Raw genomic sequence first — 14,690 nt, 5'->3', positions numbered from 1 at the left:
AGCACATTTAAAAAATATCCATATTTTAGCACACGAGATAAAGATAATGTTTGAATATAAATTAACACCTGTATAATAATCCATGTAAATCAGAGTGATTAGTGTGTTAATTCCAGTAATAGGCATATTGTTAGAATTTAATAAGTCGCATATGGCTTGAACTGGAGCAAACTTAATGAGGGTTCGAACTTAGGACCCCTGGCTTCATAGAGAACTAATGCAGATTCACAACGGATGCTCGTAGTAGTAAAAGTGTGTTTTTAGTTCACTCAAATGAAGGAGTGTGCTAATCGGTAGTGGACCTACAGTTTAAAGTGGGATCCGAACCACCGCTCAGTAAGACTCCACCGGGGATCGAAGCCCGCACCCCTTGGATGCTCGTAGTAGGCCTGTCTGTCCACACATGTCTCTCCCACTGTAGAAGTTTTCGATATACAAGGTCCGCCCATAAAGAAACCGAACTGAAAAAAAAAAAACGTATTCTGACAACACTGCAAAAAGCTATATCTAAACTTCCCCTCAGTGCATGTTTCAAAGTGTTACTGGCAGTCGGTATCGGGGCAAACGTTCATCAGATGCGGGTCGTGTGCAGGCGGCGTACAAATTACGCGCACCAAGATGGAACAACGTTACAGCATATAAAGTTTTGTTACAAATTGGGTAAATCGTTTACCGAAACGTTACAGATGATACGGGCAGTGTATGGTGGTGCAGCATATCAAGAACCCAGGTGTATGACTGGTACAATCGTTTCAAAGGTGGACGTGAAAGTATCGAGGTTGAACCACTATCAGGACGCCCTTCAACGTCAAGGAATGACGAGGATGTGGGGAAAGTTCGTGCACTGGTGAGAGGTGATAGACGTTTAATCACGCAACTGTCAAGACATGCTTCATATCGGCAAAGAACTCAATCAGTAGTATTATACGGAAGTGCTCGGTCGACTCAGAAACACGATGAAGCGGGTTAGGAAGGACCTCTGTGATTCTGGTCAATGGTTTCTGTTACACGATAATGCTCGGCCTCATACCGCATTGTCTGTACAACAATACCTTGCTGAGCATTCAGTGACAGTGATCAATCGCCCTCCATATTCTCCGGACTTATCGCCTGCTGATTTTTTTTCTTTTTTTCCAAGCTTATAAGATGGCTATGAAAGGGCGAAGGTTTGACGTCGTCGCGGATATTAAATTAAATATTACGCGTATTTTGCGAACACTTACTGGCAATGACTATCAACAGTGTTTCCAGGACCTGTACAAACGCTGGTCAAAGTGTATTGCCTCCTCTGGTGATTATTTTGAAGGTGATAAATTCATTTGAAGGTAATTACTTGCTTTCTTTCCTAAAAAAAAAGTTATGTTTTTTTATGGGCGAACCTTGTATCGACAGCTGCTCAGAAGGACGAATATGACTCTCAAAATCAATATCTACGTCTTCATTGCGAGCTTGCATGTGCTTTAGTAGTATTCTTTGAATAGAGATACTGAGATGCATATATATTAGTGAAATCTTACTTTATTGAGAATTAATGAAATCAACCATAGCTCAATAATAAAATTAAAGACTCTCTGAAATTGTTCTAGGAGAGCAAAAGTTGGCACACTTCATAATCCAATATTACGTGACTTCTAAACTTATCTGGAGCAAGACGAAACGAGTCATTAAGTCAGTTTTCCTTAGGCTTAAGAACAATAATACCTGCAAACAATTCTCTTTAAAAAAATATTGAAATGTAATTAGAATATTAGCCCATCTGTTGGCCGAAATTTGAAGTAAATAACTTGAGATGATAATAGTCAAACAATTCCAGATACTACGTAGTCTTTGCCGAACTTGTACCCTCACCTCAATTAGTACTCCGGAAATTTGTTTCTTTATACAGCATATTTGCAGAAGATTCAATTAAACCTACAAGTGTATCAAAATACGCTAAACACACCTTATTACTAACTTCGTTGACCCTGTACGACATCGATGGTACCGGAATCGAATCCTGGCTTGGGTGCTTGTTAATGTTTCTTCTTCATCCTCATCACCATTGTCATTGGCTAAAAGTGGTAGGAGAGCGACTTTCTGCGTCCACGGTTTCCGTAATAGGTCACATAAGATTCTTAACAAAGCGACATGTCGAGGTCAAGTGCAACAAAAGTGTCCTTCTGCCACCTAATATGAACTTAGAACTTCATAGAAATTTTCAGCGAGAAATGCAGGCTCGACCAGGACTCGAACCTGGGTTTCTGGCATACCGTGCCATTGCTCTAACCACTGAGCTACCGAGCCGGCCTGGCCTCACCTGATCTTGAGACTATTCCATGCAGGTAAAACAGCGATAGCGAGACCCGGGTTCGAGTCCTGGTCGAGCCTGCATTTTTCGCTGAAAATTTCTACGTAGTACAACTCCTGTGTGTGCATAATCTACAATTAGAACTTCATGTACTACACATAGAGGTAAAGGATATTCACCTAAGGAGGTAGGTACATTTTTTTCTTCATTTAATCTGATTAGTAAGCGAAATTTCGTGTGTATGTAATCAGATTAAACACTGGGTCCTTCAATTGGTATTATAAAACATGTCTGTAAAATCAGAATGGATGCTTGATTCTATAATCACAGTTCCAATTTTAGATTACTAAGCTAGATAATGAACTACTATTAATGACCCGTACTCTCAGCCGCTGTGCTCTAGCAGATAGGGCGAAACATTTTCAGGTGGGAATTTGTCTAGTCCTGAATGAAGCGACTCTGGGGTTTACTCAGCCTCTAATAAATTGATATCTATGACCAACGGAGAGTGGTGCTGATCACACCACTTCCACAAAATTTGCAGATATTGTGAATGTGTGATTCCTGCGTTCCACCCCGCCCTCCTCTGTGCCTTCGTGGTTGCAATGTGCAGGGGTAGTAGCTTTGCCTATCTATCTTTGAGTCTGGTGCGGGGCACATCCAGCTGCTAACAGTCAATAAATCTAATTGCTAATAGCTCTAAACCTGGCGCTCCTAACCTACAATTCCGCTTAGTTCTAATGCATGCGTGGTTCTTAGGAGAGCCAGGTTTAGAACTGTATTAGATTTAGTGGCTGTTAGCAGCAGCAGCAGTCCATTCTTTATTTTCGGTTCAGCCTCCACAGACTACTGACTACCCACAAGGCACATCGCAATTACACACTTCGAGATCTAAAGCGTTGCTCCATTTCCAATTCCGCATCGGTTAACATTTAAGGATCACAAGCGTATTATGCTGAACAAGGAATCCTTGGTTGAAATTCTCTGGCCTTGAATTGACATGTGACTAAGAGGGAAAACTTACACAGCGCTTCGGCGAGGAAAAGGAAGGGACGATCAAACAAAACCCACTGAGAAAGGCCATGAAGTTCAGCGAGTTTCTGTACCGAGTTCTGATTGCTTACTGGTGAAAGGAAGCTGTCTTATAATCTTGGGCGCTCGAAGAAATTTTTCATTGGGATCAAAATCAGAATAATAATAATTAGGGCTGAGGCCAATTGGTTGAATTTGAATTTAAAATTTTAGGTACGTCAGCACTTAGGCTATTTTGCACCCGTCACTTTATACGGGGTCCAGCCCCTTACCAGAACTAAAATAACATAACTGTAATGTCGTGTCGTAACTAAAATATTCTGACCGGTTAAAAGCTGGGGCTGTTAAGAGGCACTCAGCACACATAAGGACAAAACACTGAACAACACACAGAATTATACTGGCAATAAGGCCAGTCGCCAGAACCTCGTTCGTCTGCAAAATGCAGTCCAGGGTGTACTACGTAGAAGTGAGGTTGACAATTGGGTGTACTACGTGGAAAGTCACCCCTGAGGCCAATCGGTATCGGTTGCAACTTATTTACCGATACCGACAGAATACTTTCCCTGCATTTTGATCTTTCACGGACTCCGCAGTAGTGCCGCGGAACACTTTCGCCGAGTCTACACTAATAATATTATTCTGAAAAATTATGTAAAATTCAAAGTTTCTTTTAATTTGCACCATTTTGCATGAAAAAAATTTATAACATAACATGTAATTTAATATTCTGGTGTAATTCTCGAATATTTTAAAGCAAAATCTTGGTAAATTGATTCTAATTCGAGTGCAATACTTAATATTTTGAACAACTTTTAATTATTATTTTGAAGTATCGGTCCAAAGTGGTATCGGCTGAGCCATAATAATAATAGTTTTTGTTTAAAGTACTGAGAACAGTTAATAATAATAAACCTTATACAGCATTATGTCACAAAGAGTAATATCAAAGGATTAACTCATAATGGTTTCTAAAGATAATATTTTAAGGGAAGTCATAGTCAAAATCATCAATTAATATTTTCTATAAATTCACCACCATTTTTCAAATTTACTGATAATAATGAATTTTTTCTTGTTTTGTATTTTGGAAGCGTATAGGCTACTATTGTATTTATAAAGTATTCACTATCTATCCTATTTGTCAAAATGTTTTGTATCAATAAATTAATTGGTAAATTAAGTATCTCCAACCACTCTATATAATTTAGTGATATGTAAATTATCTTCATTTTCATACAAAGTAACCTAATAAATAATTTCTGAATTGATTCAATTTTCTCGGTGCTACGTTTCAAAATTCACTTCCATATTCCACTAATGTTAGGACCAAAACTATAAATAGGAATCTAAAAGTTTCCATTCTATTAAAGGAAGTCCAATTAAAAAATATGAAACCTAAAATCTTTTTAGCTCTTTTACAAACTTCACTTATATGTTCATCAAATAGCAATTTAGAATCAATAATTACGCCCAAATCCTTATGAGTAGAACAAACATAGACCTTATGAGATTTAATAACATCTTGAGAAACAATTCAATTTGTTTTTCTCGAACATGTTAATGACTGAAAGTACTTTAAATTCAATTTGAATTTTATGATTTGTAAATTAGTAGTAATAATAACTTTAATTATTATTATTAATATAAAAGATATGAAACGTTACTCTGCCCCACTGAGAAAAAATCCTACGGGCGCCCTTGACCCCTCCAGCTTTATGAAAATCTGTGAGGCTATAGTGTTCCCAGAATTCATGAATCTAAAATTCAACATGTCTGAAAATGTGCGATCTGCATGCGGCTGTCTGAATATTGCATTTACAGCCGGATTCTTCCCATCGACCGAATTGAGGTGGGTGGTCCAAATATGTACTGTAGTCGTGTGTCCATTCAACGGAAAGACATATACGGCGGACAACCTTGCAAGATCTTACAGGGCAAGAGGCAGTACTGCGCAGTCTAAACAATACTGGCTGTGTTTGCTCTTCGTCCATTGTGACCTTAATTCAAAGAACATATCAAGGGAGGAATGTGTAGGCGAATATAAAAAAACAGCCTTCACCTCCACTGTTTCGACAGAGCTAAAGTATTGTTTTGCTGTCTAACAGATTTCTTTTATTGCGTTGCGAAATATTTATATACGGCGCTGCGTAGTTACTGGAAAACTTGGTACCGTCCCATCTGAGAATATCAGGGGTGTTACTGCCTACAAAAGACATTTCAGATTAATTGCATCAGAGCTAGATTGATTGAGTTTGTGTTTTGAGTCCATTTTACTCACGGTAAGGTTAATCGGGACTGGATCTATTTAAAGTTGGATCTGAACTACTATGTGCCTCCACCGGGTATCGAACCAGGAATCGCTTGATTACAAGGCGACGACGTTACGACTACGCAATTGGAGAATCATACACAATGCAGAAGGATGAACAAAGAATAAAAGGCATAAAAACAGAGGGAGGAATAGATTAGAGCCAGGGGAAGGAAGAACGCGATAGTAAATGAGAGAAATAGGAGGAAAGTAGGAAATAGAAGAAAGATCGAGGAACGTAGGAAGAAAGAATGAAAGAAATGAACACGCGGGAGGAAAGAAAAACAAATTTAGAAAGAATGGAAGGGTGAAATAGAAGAGAGAAAGATAGATAGGCAATAGGAATAAAAGAGTGAAATAAAACAAAGATTGAAGAACGGAGGAACAAAGAGTGAAAGATAAGAGAAAGAATGGAGAGACAAACAGGAAAAGAGGGAAATAGAAGAAAGGTTTGGTGTACGAGAGAACGAAAGAGTGAGAAACACAGGAAAAAGTGAAAGAGAATCATGATAGCAACGAGCGCATATCGAGACAGTGAACTACTTCGTATGTTTGAAGAAAAATAGCATAGTACAGGAAATCTTACATTCTAATATACTAAATTCAAGGGCAGATACATTGGCGGTAAGTGTAGATGACTTTACAGATCCATCCATCTCTATTTTGGGCTGTCTTGTTATTGACAATCGGAAGCCGAATCTGAGACTTTTTGTAACAAAGGGCTCAAATTGAGTTCTTACAAGGCGAGAGCTGCAGGAGGCACGTAGCCAGGGGGAGGGCTAATGGGGTTGAAGCCCTCCGAAATCCAACATATCTAATTTAAACATCTTGCATGATAATTTGTAAACAACTGAGAAATTCATCTTCAGGGCTTCTAGCACCCTTATTTATTCTCCTTTAGATGGCGGCTGCTGATAAGTGATGAACCCCTCCCTAAATTAAATCCTGGCTACGGGCCTGGTTGCAGCAGTAGATGATGATAATTATTGTTTGGATTTGGAAGTCCTTTCTCATTTTTATGGAGAGATAAGTTCGAAGAACTTTTTTTTTCATTTTTTGCAGTCTTTAACTACTTCACGTCGCAGTGTACTACTGAAACTTAATAACACGAAATCCTCTTGAAACCTAGTTCTAACTTTAGGATCCAAACATTTTTCGAAAATTCCTCTCTTTTCGAAAAACCACCACGATATTCCAACTTTGAAAAAATAACGTCTGCTTAGAATTAATTGCTTCTAGAGCGTTCACGTGAATTATCGTATGGCTTACATTCGCTGTTGTCTATAGATATCTGTGATGGAAAACAGACTTGCATAGACACGAAAGTGGTGTGGAATTTCGAAAACTGTTTCGCTGTCGTCGGCCAAAGGTCTAGCGTAGTAATTCGGGAAATGCATAATGAGAGCAGCGGGATCAATAAGGAAGATGGAAAATAAGTTCTTTAAGAGTAAAACTGTTTCTGAAAATCTGAGTAAACCGGGGAGCGGCGACATGGCACTTTGCTCAATCCATCTCATTACAAAAATGTTATCCAAGGACTTATTTGGGGAGGGGAGGGGAAGTAGTACACACGAGACAGATAAATAATACATGCCTTTCTTTATGCGTTCATGCAATAATAATAATAATAATAATTATTAATTTACCTATTTAAATATCGTTATATTATTTTAATCTTATTAATAGATGATTATGAACATTATTGTTACTTTATTACTTATTGTTATTATTATTACATGTAAGACACTTGGTTCAGCCCCCCCCCCCGAAATTTAATTCCCGATACGTGCCTGATATTATCAGTTGAAAATTAACTTGGTGCCCAATAATAATAATACAAATATTTCAAGTCTTTGAACTATCAGAACTTCCACACGATAACAATCATTATCTTGAGCGATATGAGGATATTCCACGACTCTTGATAAGAAAAAATGACTGTCCCGTCACGGAAACCTCCTCCAGATCCCCGCCCCTATCCACTCTTGACGTCACTGGTTATACATTATGCAAGTTGTTATTCATTATACAGTAGGTTGTTTCTCTGTACATAGGCAAACGTCAGTAACACGCTGTTACCGTTTCAAAATAATGAACATGTGAAAACGATGGATCGATTATTTATTGGCTTCCAACTTGGGGCAGTCCAGTTTGGCTGAATTTATACTGCGAATTGGGCTTCTTTCTTTATTAGTTACTGTAATCACGGAAATGACGAAATGTTTGAGAACGGCCACTTGCCATACGAGATTCGATCCTAAGACATGACTTTGAAGCATGTTACGCTAACTACTTCACCGCGGACGCTTTGTATGCCTCAGTAACGTAAAACATCAACATTTGAATTGGTTCTTCTACGTCACCGTAATTCCGACCTGGGCATAGGTATTCTTTGTACGTCTCTCTTCATCATTTCATCAAGTAAAATAAGCCGTTACTTTACGCCGCTTTTCCGCCTCAAAGGGTTGATCACGACGATGTGCATGAATGACTGGTTCAATTTGATAAAGTTGTGGTATGGGGTGGTACCGTACCGTATGAAAACTGGCAAAAACTAGACCAGATGCTTCGAGATTAATCATTTAAGACACGTTAAATTAGAAGGTAAGGTGTACGACAACTTAACTTTAATCAAAATTGCCTTACTAATAGTTTTTTAATCAACTTTATGCTCATACAGGCTACAAATCAGAGGCGGCGGCAAGGAGGTGCCAAGGGTTGCTTGAGCACCCATTTTTCAAAACTTAAGTTCAACCGAAAACACCCAACTCTTACAGCATCATTATAATTATATTTTCAACATCGCACCCCCTAAATTTCTTTCCTCACACCGAGGTGAGGATCCTGGCACCGCTCCTGCTACAAAAGGAACGTCAAATTCAATCCCGTGTGGTCATGGGCAAGCTACTGACGACGAACCGGTTTTTTGATTGATTTGCATTATTTTACTTCTCTTGTCTGACACTTTTGGCTAATCGTAACCGGCTTGTGATATTGCAGTTGAATGTCGCGATCAAACAACAGCTCAAGTGAGATAACAGGGTTTCATTTTACTGCCTGCCAACACCAGAAAATGCACAAAATAGAACATTATTACTTACCCTATAAACGACTGCTTTGGGAAATTTCCAATTGGAACCTCGTAACAATTTTACCACGATTTGGAATCGCGGATCACACAGGCACTACACCAGAACCACATCGCAAAGCACTAAACACCACAGCACTGGTGAGATTCAACGAAGACAATATTGTTCCATGGGTTCACAACTTTTTTTTTTTTTTTTAAAAAAAAGCACACCTTACGATTTAGCACTAGTATTTACAGGAAACTGTATGGAATCGTTATCGCACAAGGGCAAACATGCAGGAACACAACTTTTTTTTCCACTGACAGTTCAGCGTTATCTAGTCGCATACGCACCACTGTAAAGGGTCAGTTACGGCTGCAGTTGCAAATACGAGAACGGCACGAAATATCATACAAGAAATACGAAATAACCGTAAACGATGTATTCAAACACGTAATAACAACGAACTCTCCGCGCTTCCTTTCACAATAACATACCGGGATAAAACTGACACAGATCGCTGCTCACGAAGCAGCAGAAGACACATTCGTGACGTTGGCTGTTCTCAGAGCCCTCTGTTGAATGAAAGCAAGACTACTAGAGCGCTCAAACGTACAGGATACTACTACCAGAGCGTATAGAAGAGAAAGTGTGTGCACTTCGGTTTCTTCCCGTAAGCCAAGTGAATAGAGCGGTGCCCCACCGAAACACTGGCAGCACCTTCGCTTGCGGCGAGCGTCTTCTGCTTGCAGTGCGGCCGCGCTTTATGTAGAGAGTTGTGTTTTGTTGTATCAGAATAACATTGTGTACTTTTATTTATTATTATTATTGTGTTTGAGACAGCAGCGAGCGAAAACTACAAGATGCCTACGTGTTTCGTACCCGGCTGTAGATCTAGATTTGACCGCTGTTCTTCAGGTAGTAGACATTATTTTTAGGCCACTAAAGACAAAATGGGAGTGTGCCATCCCTAGAACAGATAAAAAAAACTAAGTCATAATTGCTATGTGTGTGATATTCATTTTTCCTCTGACCGTTTAGTGAAAGTGCATTCGTTCATAGTGGATGGCGATACAGCAGAAATTCCACGACAAAGGTGGAAATTCAAACCAGAAGCTGTTCCTCATATATTTCCTAATCTGCCCAAATACCTCTCTAAGACAGTTAAGAAGCGAAAATCTCCCATGAAAAGGCAATCCTTGCGGACAGATGATAATGAAGTAAGTACTCGTCGCAATGTATCATTAAGCTTATCAGTAGAGGATGATTTGCTTCACACTGCGGATGCTAGCAATACAATAGCATTGCTAAAGAAAAATTTAAGAATCAGAAACGCAATTAATTAGAACGCAGAATAAACTAAAGGTCGCACAGGCTAAAATAAATTTGCTTGAAAAGGGCGTTAAAGACAACGGTCACACAGTCGAAACAGTTCGCGTCTCTTAGCAAAAATCAAAAAATTGTAATTGATACAATCTTAAAGAAATGCCAACTGAAAAGTAAGACAGGAATGAGACACAGTTCTGAGTTTATACTGGAGTCTCTTCTTTTAAAAATTAAGTCCCCCAAGGGGTATAGACACTGTTTGCATCACGATTTGCTACCTTTGCCTTCTGAAGATCACTTAGAAAAATTGGTGAAGGGTCTTATATGTCCTTATGCAATCAATTTACGTACCAGCAAAACTTGCTTTACTTTCGGGCGGAAACTGTGAATACAGGACTGAATCTCCTCTGACGTCTTTTGTTAATCAAATGTGAACTCTGGCAAGAGCAACCGAAAATAAAAATATTTCGGTGAAGAAGCAAGCTGAAAATGAAATAAGGGAAAAATTTCCATTGTTGAAGATGAAATTCAAATACCGAACTGAGAAAACAACATACCGAACTTAAATGAACAAAGTGTTGGTAAATAATACTTGGCGTATCATTTGGCAGGATACATAGTGCGGTATATTTCCAAAGTGACGGATTGTAAACTGTGTACAACTTTTCTGCACGGGGAACCAACTAATGTACCTGCCCCACTTACGCTAATCCAAGCCTATGGTTCGGACGACGGCTGTAATATCTTACCTATGTATCGAAAAGTGTTTATGATGTTCTGCTACGAGTGGAAGAAGTTGTTGCAAAAAGAATTATCATGTGCTAATAGTTTATGGGGTGATATATTTTTTGAGTGTTTGGATAATTTAAATATAATTGCTGTAAAAACTACGCAATTAGGATGCTGTGAAGATCATGTGCTGCGTACGCTATCTAAACTCGTATTTCACTATCTGAAATGTCTATTTTTCTTCCGCACCAAAGAGATAAGAAAGGAATTAAGTGCCTCGAAGACAGCAAAATCATCTCGGAAATTCTCCAAACTATCCAGCTGCTGAGCTCTTCTCCAAACGTAAGTAACATGCATTTTTGTTTCTTATGTAGTTAGTTATGTAAGCAACGCGCCGTCTCAAACGTCACCACTGCCATCTAGGCGGTGGACCACGGCAACTCGGGGAGTGCGCACACTATTTCTTCTATACGCTCTGCTACTACCTTGCCTGTTGAATGCTACTGAATATGCCTGCCTACCTCTTTCTGCATGTTAATATTAATAATACACACTATCGGTCAAGAATTGGTTAACGCTGTCTTTTTACCCAGTGGCGTAGCAAAGGGCGGCGGCAAGGAGATGGTGAGCGACCGCCCAGGGCCTCGCGTCCCATGGGGTTGATACGAAAAATATAATAAATAGATGTGAGGAAAATAAATATGGAAAAGGCTAATTCTTATGGGCAATAAAATTAAAACATTCTGTTTTTATCTGGTTTTAAATTCTAGTTAAACGTTATAATTTGAATGAATACGTCAAATCGGGGGGGGGGGGGGGGGGTAACATACAGGCAGGCGAGGCGGGCCTAAAGCCTAAGGAAGCCCGAAAGAAGTGAAAATTATCGTCGATTTCTCATGTGAAATATTTACGCAAAAATTCCCGATAACTTGCTTGGACATGCTTACCCATTTAATATTTTCTGGAATAAATAGCACTCTGTCTTGCATTTTATTTCTCCTGACTTTGCACTTCCGATTTTAATAAGTTAACAATAAAGCCAGTGGCGTGTCCAAGGGGGTGGGTTGGTGGGGGTTATAAACCCCCTTTGGCCCAGTATTCCTAAAAAAAAGGACGTCAAATGTAGGACAAGATGACAACATGAGAGCTGACTACCAGAAAAAGTGTACGTAAGCCCTCCCTTTCGAAAATCCTGGGCACGCCACTGAATAAAGCATCTCCAACTGCCACGAAGCAAGTATTTTGTATTAAATGCTTGCGTTGTTTCCTTCCTTCATACCGCAGGCCCGTACCAAGGATGTTTTTGACAGGACAAGATCCGAAAATGTTGGCCAAAGGGAAGATCCTAAATACTGTTGGATTGATTGAGTGAGGTTATTTTACGTCGATTTTCTGACACTTTTGGCTAACCGCGACGATGAGGATGAGTGATGAAATTGATAAAGGAACATTCACAAAGAACACCCATGCACAGCCCGGGACCCATTTTCGCCACACGACTGCAGTTTGAAAAAGGTCAGGACAGGAACTTGCAGCAATGGTTATAAAACAAAATTGCATATTGCAAACTTCTGGTGGAGCCTGCCTCTCTCCCCAAACAATCCGTTCATATATGCAAGGACGAAACAGAAATTCTTGCACAATCTGAGAAATAGTCAATGTTATTTTCGTAGGTTTTTATATCTTCACATCATAATATTTCATTGTTCGAGGATGGCATGGTTCGCTATGGACCCTCCGCTGGGTAAATCCCTGTTCTACAGCTTCAGATTTCAGCTCCCGGAAAACAGAGAGAGACACTTTAGGAGGACCGAAATTGTTAAATATAATTTTCGTGAGTTATGTATTATTATTATTTAAAAATGATAAATTGCTGGCGTATCCCTGAAGATTTTGTCAGTGGCGTATGCTGGGTTTAAAACCTGGCTATCTCTTTTTTATCATAATGTTCAAATGGGAGGCACTTTTTCGTTCAATTTCTTGGATTTTAATGTGATGTGACATTGTGATTAAAATACATATATTACAATTTACTAATAATTATAAAAATATCACTGTTTCATTAATAAAAAACAATAAGGAAAATATTTCATGGTTATTTATAAAATATAGAGGCCCAAATTGTGATATATTTATGTAGGCCTACGTGCGAGAATAAAATATACACGTATAATAAACTTCTCACCTTGAATATTTAATTTGGACAGGAACTCCATTCTTCTCTTGGCAACCTCTGTGGTAAAATGGTTATTAGCACAGCGCACTACGACGCCAGGGGACCCGGGTTCAAATCCAGGCATGGACATGGATATTCTTTGTGAATGTCCCTTCATGAATTTCATCGTATCGTCACTCATCCTCATCGTCGCTATTAGCTAAAGTGGCAGAAAAGCAACGCAAAATAACAAATGAAATTCATTATTCTCTTTTTTGCGATGCCAGAGGCCTGCATATCTTCACGATTTGAAGTTTATCCTCATGCAAAAGCAGAGTAAATTGTTTCGTCAATAGTTCGTTAATTATGTCATTCATTTTCGTTCACTACACGACGCAGCACAGATCATATATACGTAATTCACTCGCTCAATATACTTAAGAAAATACACACAGTAAGAAAACTAATTTTCTTAAACTTCCTTCACCGCGATTTCCACTCGCAAAATGCACTTTGTCATCTCCGGCCAGTCAGTCTACCCCAGCCAGTCATAAACAAAGCAGCAGAGGCACAGAGCAGAGGGGTTGAAAACATCGTAAAGAGTGGTTGGTTGAAGGTCAGCGGCCTGTGAGTTGTGCATGTGTTCGATGGGACAGTGTTGTTTTGGCCTAGATGACAAATTCCCTATCACATGCCAACCACTCTTTTCCCGTTCCTGTAATAGTAGTTTAGTTTCAAAATTTCCCTTACCTGGGAAAATCCCATGCTGGTTAGCGCATTGGCCCGCTCCAATAAAGGCGATTTTATTATTATTATTATTATATTGGCATCGCTGCAAGGTCTTACCGCCGTTGTGAAACGGAGAGTTCCCTGTCTAAGAAGCCACTACAAATACGTCACCGACCGCCTCCAGGCGCTGGTCGGGGAAGAATTTAACCGCTGAAGCCTGGTGGTAGTTTAAAAAGAAAGGAGTCTATCCCCATGTATAGAGCGAGCACAAGGAAAACAAACCTTGGACGAAAAATCCCCGCACAGCCTTAGCAGCAGTCACATTTGATAGTCGATTATTTTCTGTATTTAATCTGGGCTTTGGCGATAGCCTAGGTAGCCAAGAATATACGCGCCTGGATTTTGTATAGATACACATTGAGATTTCAAAAGAAATGAACAAATGGGAGCCTCACATTCTAATCTTACCCAGAGCTTCCCAATATGTTGCTACATCACTGGCAACCCTAATATTAGTACAAATGTAATGTTACTTTAACAAGTGTAATACAATACAAGTAATATCAGTTGAATTAAATAACAACAACTTCTCATAATTACTATTTGCCAGTATTAAAACACTATTATTGTCACTTTATAAATTGCACCGAGTTTCTCCAAATATCTATAGGTTTGCACAGTGACGTGCACTGAGGAGTAGCTAGTCTAGCAGAGATAGATCAATCAATCTCATATCTCGAATTATATTCAAATCACAATATTTATTGTCTTGTTAAAGCCACCACAGCTCATATGCAACACTTTTTTTTCCACGCTCTTCTCGTCCATTGGTGTTCTCCGCGGGCAAAGCTGGCTGGATACCCTAGCTCGATCTTCTTCAGCCAGGCCAGTTTCCAGGTAGAAACGGCCGGCCCAGGGAAAAGGAAGATTTCTGCCTCTACTTCCCTTGCCCCCACGCCCCCCGCTGCAATGGTTGAAAGCCCAGGCTTTCAGGTCCCCCAGTCTACTGTCTGGCTACCTTAGCTGAGACCATGGACGGAAGTGCGCATG

General features: G+C 39.5%; 1 protein-coding gene and 1 non-coding gene across 2 annotated transcripts in view; both read right to left on the bottom strand.

The window, feature by feature from the left end:
* The window catches only part of LOC145994793 (ras-GEF domain-containing family member 1B), an 802,930-nt gene extending 793,735 nt beyond the window's left edge, over positions 1-9,195 (bottom strand). Inside the window, exon 1 of the mRNA XM_083131080.1 lies at positions 8,732-9,195. The gene's annotated coding sequence lies outside the window, so the exon portion shown is untranslated. The remainder of the gene's footprint in view (positions 1-8,731) is intronic.
* TRNAT-GGU (transfer RNA threonine (anticodon GGU)) lies at positions 2,212-2,283 on the bottom strand. The gene has a single exon. It is a non-coding gene; the product is annotated as a tRNA-Thr (tRNA).
* Positions 9,196-14,690: the final 5,495 nt, after the last annotated feature.

The sequence above is a fragment of the Lepisma saccharinum genome, chromosome 11 (assembly GCF_977018435.1).
Source record: "Lepisma saccharinum chromosome 11, izLepSacc3.1, whole genome shotgun sequence".
Lineage (NCBI taxonomy): Eukaryota > Metazoa > Arthropoda > Insecta > Zygentoma > Lepismatidae > Lepisma > Lepisma saccharinum.
The sequence above is the reverse complement of the archived record's forward strand: the minus strand, read 5'-3'. Positions and strand labels throughout refer to the sequence as shown.